This window comes from Staurois parvus, unplaced genomic scaffold (genome assembly GCF_062004578.1).
Source record: "Staurois parvus isolate SC_StPar_1 unplaced genomic scaffold, SC_StPar_1.0 ptg000097l, whole genome shotgun sequence".
Taxonomy (NCBI): domain Eukaryota; kingdom Metazoa; phylum Chordata; class Amphibia; order Anura; family Ranidae; genus Staurois; species Staurois parvus.
In genome coordinates, this window is record NW_028317893.1 from 6,050,403 (window position 1) to 6,058,134 (window position 7,732).

A 7,732-nucleotide genomic window follows, 5' to 3' on the forward strand; every position below is an offset into this window, starting at 1 on the left:
CCAATCCAACAGAAGAGCTACTGTAGCTCAAACTGCTGAGAAAGTTAATGCTTGTCTCAATAGAAAGATGTCAGAATACAGTGCAGCATCACAATCTGCTGCATAGCAGCAGACCTTTCAGGGTGCCCATGCTAACCTGTGCCAAAAGCACCTACAATGGGCATGTGAGCATCAGAACTGGACTATGGAGCAATAAAAGAAGGTGGCCTGGTCTGATTAAATCAAGAATGAGGAACACAACAACGAGTTTTATGTGTTGACTTGGCCTCCACATTCTCCAGATCTCAAAACCATTCCAGCACATGTGCTGAAAAAGAAGTCTGAACATAAAGGCTCCACCTTGAAACTTACAGTTGTGTTCAAAATAATATCAGTATGTTGAAAAAAGTGAATAAAGCTCAAAATCCTTCTAATAGCTTTTATTTCCATACACACAAATGCATTGGGAACACTACACATTCTATTCCAAATCAAAACATGAAGAAAAATATATCAAATTTGTGTTGTTCCTCAAACAAATTAAATAAAAGTGAATATTAGACTGTTCAAGTAAAATAGCAGTGTTTGTATTCTTCTTTACAAACTCAAACATTCACTATATAAACTGAAAAATGTTTGAAGATGTTGCTTTCCTTTGAATCACTTAATTAATATTTGGTTGTATAAGCACTGTTTCTGAGAACTGCTGTACATCTGTGTTGCATGGAGTCAACCAACTTCTGGCACCTGTGAACAGGTATTCCAGCCCAGGATGATTGGACTACATTCCACAGTTCTTCTCTATTTCTTGGTTTTGCCTCAGAAACTGCATTTTTGATGTCACCCCACAAGTTTTCTATTGGAATAAGATCCGGGGATTGGGCTGGCCACTCCATAACGTCAATCTTGTTGGTCTGGAACCAAGATGTTGCACATTTACTGGTGTGTTTGGGGTCGTTGTCTTGTTGGAACACCCATTTCAAGGGCATTTCCTCTTCAGCATAAGGCAGCATGACCTCTTCAAGTATTCTGATGTATTCAAACTGATCCATGATCCCTGGTATGCAATAAATAGGCCCAACACCGTAGTATGAGAAACATCCCCATATCATGATGCTTGCGCAACCATGCTTCACTGTCTTCACAGTGTACTGTGGCTTGAATTCAGTGTTTGGGGGTCGTCTGACAAACTGTCTCCGGCCACTAGACCCAAAAAGAACAATCTTACTGTCATCAGTCCACAAAATGTTGCGCCATTTCTCTTTAGGCCAGTCAATGTGCTCTTTGGCAAATTGTAACCTCTTCAGCACGTCTTTTTTTCAACAGTGGGACTTTGCGGGGGCTTCTTGCAGATAGCTTGGCTTCACATAGGCGTCTTCTAATTGTAACAGTACTCACAGGAAACTTTAGACCTTCTTTGATCTTCTTGGAGCTCATTGTTGGCTGAGTCCTTGCCATTTTGGCTATTCTTCTATCCATTCGAATGGTAGTTTTTCGCTTTCTTCCACGTCTTTCAGGTTTTGGTTGCCATTTTAAAGCATTTGCGATCATTTTAGCTGAGCAGCCTATAATTTTCTGCACTTCTTTATATGTTTTCCCCTCTCCAATCAACTTTTTAATCAAGGTACGCTGTTCTTCTGAACAATGTCTGGAACGACCCATTTTCCTCAATTTCAGAGAGAAATGCACTGTAACCAGCATGTACAACATTTGCTGCCTTCCTTCCTTAAATAAGGGCAATAATTGCCACCTGTTTTTCAAAGAATGAATGACCTCACTAAAAGAACTCCACACTGCTATTATTTTGAACATGCCCCTTTCAATTAGTGATTCAATTACACAGAATCAGCAGCATGCATGTCATGACTGTTGGGTCTGTTGGATTTCTATTACTCTACTACACCTGCTAGTAAATTATTTGTCATGTAGAAATATCATTTCTACCAAAAACAGTGATTGATCAGGTTAGTGATGTCTGACTGCTATAATTTTGAACACAACTGTACGAGATTTAAAGGATCTGCTACTGATACCACAGCATGTCTTCAGAGATCTAATGGAGTCCATTCCAAGACAGATTATGGTGGGCGGTCATAATGTTATGCCTGATCAGTGTATGAATCCCACTGGGATACCTAATATATTTAAAAGTATTTTACATTTACAGTGGTGACAAAAAGATGTAATTACCAAGCTTGTAAGGTACCCAAAATAAGATAAAAAAGCTTTTTGTTTAACTAGTAAAACCAGTAATCAGGGACTGAGTCATTTAGCAATATATATATATACTTCTAATGTCAGGAATTCAGATAGAAATGAAGGCTTAATGATTATGAACATACTCAACTGAAGGTAAGGAAAGAAGCATGTTTTAAATAGCTTCCTAGAATTCAGAAATCAAAAATGGACAGCAGGAAACATTGTCTTCTTCACAAAGATGTGCATGCAAGATGTCTGTATTTTATATTGGACTGAATACGGCAATGTCTGAGCTTACACTGTTATTACTCGCAGTTATGCTGGTCTGTCTTTTGTGCCATTGCAGCAAATGTACGCGTGTTTACTTTTGTCATGAAAATATTTCCTAATGTTCTGAAGTGATTACATGAAAATGAATTAAAGAAAGCAAATTTCAGTGTGCTTAATACTATACTATTTTATTAGACCAGACTCTATTATTTTATTACAGATGTACATTTTAGATGAGGTGGGCTGCAATAACAGAATGCCAGAATATTGACTTAGCAGCCCCCACATTGATCAGTTGTGTAAATCTCTGCACTGCAGCAACAATGCAGTTCTGCATTCAGGTGAAGAATATGCTGTATGCTGTAGATCAGTCAAAGTTCCTGATGTGCTTGCAACTTAGTACGCTGAAGAAATACATTTGTTATGGTCGTAATTCCTGATGGCAAGCACCTGGATTATACCCATGAATGTGTTTACTGACAGTGTGTGCAGGATTCATCAGGAATATATTTTATATATATATTTTTTATTCACATGTCTGTGGTTCCCTTCAAAATGCCATCAAGAGGGAAACAAGGTAGGCATGGCGACAACCAGACCCAGTCACATGAACCTCATTTTCTTGGTCAGAATTCTATTTTTTCTATATCCATGTAGCTTATACTATCAAAACACCTTTAGGGCCAGATCACACTACATGCATTTCAGTTGCTTTTTTTTCTGCATCTAAATCGCACAGAAAGTAGAATATATGGTTGTCAATGTCATAGAATTGGCATTTGAATTCTAAGTTATTCTATTTGAAATTTGTATTTCAGAGGATGGTTATATTCTGTTTGAATTGTCTGTTCTATTGTTTTTTTTTCTATTCTATTCTCTTATTTTCTATTCTTTTCTAATCTATTCGAATTCAGATTAATTCTATTTGAATTTCAGAAGACAGTTATATTCTGTTTTATTATATTGTTTTTACTATTCAAATTTCAGAAGACAGTTATATTCTATTCTATTGTTTTTCTATTCTATTCTTTTCCAATTTATTCTATTTGAAATTAAAATTTTTGGAAGAGTTATATTCTATTTTATTCTATTGTTTTTTTCTAGTCTATTCTATTTGAATTTATTCTATTTGAAATTTGAATTTCTGAAGACCGTTCTATTCTGTTGTTTTTTTTCTATTCTATTCTTTTCAAATTTATTCTATTTGAAATTAACATTTTTGGAAGAGTTATATTCTATTTTATTCTATTGTTTTTTTCTGGTCTATTCTATTTCAATTTATTCTATTCAAAATTAAAATTTCGGAAGACAGTTATATTCTATTTTATTCTTTACTATTGTTTTTTCCATTGTAATCTATTTTTTATATTGTGTTCTATTGTTTTTCTATTCTTTTCTATGTGTGTCTTATTTCTATTCTAATCTAATCTTTTATGTTTTATTCTATTGTTTTCTATTCTGTTCTAATTATTCTCTTCAAAATTCGAATTTTGGAAGACCAGTTATACTTTATTTTATTCTTTACTAATTGTTTTTTCTATTGTAATCTATTTTTTATATTGTATTCTATTCTATTTTTTTTCTATTCTTTTCTATGCTTGTCTTTTTCTATTCTTTTCTTTTATGTTTTATTCTATTGTTTTCTATTCTGTTCTAATTTATTCTCTTCAAAATTCGAATTATGGAATAGTTATTTTTCTATTTTATTCTATTCAATGTTTTCTATTTCTATTCTATTCGCCTCTATTATTTTCTATACCGTTCTTTTCTATTCTAATTTATTCTGTTTGAAAGACAGTTCTATTTTATTTGATTCTATTCTATTGTTTTTACTATTCTATTCTTTTTTTATATTGTATTCTACTCTATTCTTTTATTGTATATTCTATTTTATTCTAGTCTATTCTGTTCTTTTATGTTCTAATCTATTGTTTTTGTACACAAATTCAATTCGATTTGAATTTTGTTTCATTGTTTTGGATTCGTCACTAACATAATTTGGAAATTCTGAGAAATCCGAGTGTCCAAATAACAAAAAATTGTCCGAATTTGAAACTAAACGAACCACACATGTCTAAAACCTATGACAGTCAGCGCCACCTAGTGCCCACAATCTGGTATTTTCCCCATTCTCACATTATCAATCTGCAGAGATAATAGCCTAAGAACATTTGATTCTGTCTCATTAGTACATAATAAAATTACATGCAGTTTCAATGGACCAACAGAGGTGTATTTATAAAAAAAAATTGCATAGCTAACATTTGTAAGTTCACTGTGACTCCCAAGGCACTTTCAGACTGTAACAAAAATATGTCATATGAGACATATAGGAATAACCAACTGCTGATCAGGAAGCTTTCCAGCATGTCCCTTCAACAGAAGTAGATCAAACAATCAGGGACTGCCACACAATGATCAAAATTTGATTTGTCCCTGCTGAACCAGATTAAGCATTCAGGGGCGTGTCCTTTGTCCCTCCAAACCTGGAAATACTAGGATTTTGAGGAGCTGCAGTATACTCCTACAGCAGGTTAAAATGCTTACAAAATATTTGTGGTGCCTGCTATTTAGCAAACCTGTTACATTTGTCAAGTCCAAGTTGATTATAGATTTAAAGTATCCAACAGTTGTTTATAACTTTGGAGGACCCGGTGGTGAGATCCAGTGGTGTATTTAGGTTTCATGTTGCCCTAGGCAACACAAAAATTGTCTCCCCCCCCCACAGAGAGACCCTGACACTGACAGACACCCCACGATAAGATCCTGACATTGACCAAGAACACCCCACCCCAGTGTCCTTTCTTCCATCTCTTCTTTAGGGGGCAGTGATGCCACTGCCCCCCTGAAAAAATGCTGCCCTAGGCAAATGCCTTGTGGTTAATACACCCCTGGTGAGATCTGTGCATTTAAAGGATAAGTTCAGTTTTTAAGAAAAAAAAAAAATAAGTGCACATATTTGTGCAGGAAAAAAATGTGCATTTATTATTTTTTTCCTGCAGGAGCCTAGAAAACATTGCACCTGTGATCAGTAGATCAAGGGTGCAATGTCATGCTTCTGAAGACAAGCCCTGCAGCTTTCTGCCCTTGCCTTCATATGGGCTGTCTGTTGAAAGCTGCAGGGCTTGAGTGCTGGTTCATATATATGCGGTTTGGATGTGGTTTTAACCGCATCCAATCCGCATGACATGTGAAATAACATTGCTTCCTATGGTGCTTGTTCACATATGTCCGGTACATTGCCGATGCAGATTCAGTGCAGTTTAAAAAGAGAGTCATGTCCAATTTCTGAGCAGTGCGGTTCGGTTCAGGTGCGGATTACAGCCTATTGACTTCTATGGGAACCTTTTCTAAACCCGACGTGTGAACAGGATAAAATCCTGAACTGATACTGTCCTGAACCTGATGTAAACCTGATGTGAACCGGTGAATAACTACTGTTAATTATCTGTGAAACCTGAGCTTCAATCCGCACCGCACATGTGTGAATCAGCACTGAATGAACTACAAGGGTGTCCAATTTCTGAGCAGTGCGGTCTGGTTCAGGTGCGGATTACAGACTATTGACTTCTAAGGGAACCGTTTCTAAACCCGACGTGTGAACAGGATAAAATCCTGAACTGATCCTGTCCTGAACCTGATGTAAACCTGATGTGAACCGGTGAATAACTACTGTCAATTAGCTGTGAAACCTGAGCTTCAATCTGCACCGCACATGTGTAAATCAGCACTCAATGAACTACAAGGGTGCTCATCAGTGCCCTCACAATTCATTCAGAACTTCAAAAAAGCATCAGCCGTAGTGGATGACAGTAGTTGTAGTTAATTTTTTACAGGAAACGGTGGAAGAATGATGCTGCCATGTCGGCAGCTCCATGCACGGCTGTGTTATTTTTAAATTGTGGCAGCGGGTGCGGGAAGAACAAGAGCACTTATTCTTATAACTTTCCAGCGCTACACAACTCTGGCAGCTATTACAAGAAATCCTACAGGATATTTTATATTTTGATAAATGCAACATAAATGGAAACACCCAATGGTGGGAATAGGAATTTGGAACTACTTTATGAGAGACATCATCAACAGAGTATCAGAGAAGCATAGGAAATACCAGCAAGTCATGAAAGGTGGGAAGATTACAGCCATTCAGTTCCAGAAACTTTACATGCAGTTTTGTTCATATTTGGCTCAACTTTATCTTTAATCACATAATTTCATACAATTTATAATAACTATTAATGTAGAATTATAGCATTTAAAGAATTTGCTGCAGCACTTAAAGTGGTATTAAATTGAATTTTTTGGGGCTTTTTTCCCTTCTGTTTCACCTGGTGATATGGCCAATCACGCACCTCCTGTATTGGAGTGCCCTCACTCTATATGAATGAGCACAAGAGGCACAGCAGACAGCAGCATTGCCAGTTGGGATTGGGGGGGGGGGGGGGAGTAGTGTTAAATGTATAGCCGTTTTAAGTACACTAACAAACTGAATCAAAACTCCATCTCACACTTATAAGCAGTTACAGAAAACATTTTTTTCCATTTGAGATAAAGGTTTTATATGAATAATAAAAGCTGATCATTGTAAGCACCCGTCAGTGGTAAATGGTTTGTCTCATCCCTGTTAACTGTTGTTTTTCAAAGAACAAGCTCTCTTTCAGATGCATCAGACTCACTGGCTGGATCACCAAATGAAAAAAGCAAGCCCAAAAAAGGAAACGAATGCAGCCATCACATATAAGAATTGGTATGCTGCAATATAACCAATGCTTAATACCGCTTTGAATTATAAGTACAGCTGCATTCACAGTTTTCTCTTATTCACTGCTGAAGTCTCACAAATACCTGTTGATCCTGCCAGTGAAGTCTAATGAATGTGGCTTCCTGTGATGGGATAGCAACGTTGCTACACTGCTCCTGACTTCAGAACAGAGTTGCCACTTACATATAGGCTGTGCCTGCTTGTACTACATTTAGGTAAAAAAAAGGTTGCAGGGGTTGTGGCTACCAACATTGTCACTGCTGATTCACAAGACTGTGAACTTGTCAACCAGCATCTTGCCACATCCAGTACTTTCCACTGTTTCTTGATTGACAGCACTGTCTCTGTTGCTGAAACTATCCCCAATGAGCTGCAGTGTCTGGGGAGGAGGAATGTGTGAGACACAAATAAAGGGGGATTTGGCTCAGTCAAAGAAGGTAAATTACGTTTTTTTATTTACTTTTTGTGGCTTATGCATCATATTACACTGGGTTTATGACTTTAGGCGGTCATACAGGAGCC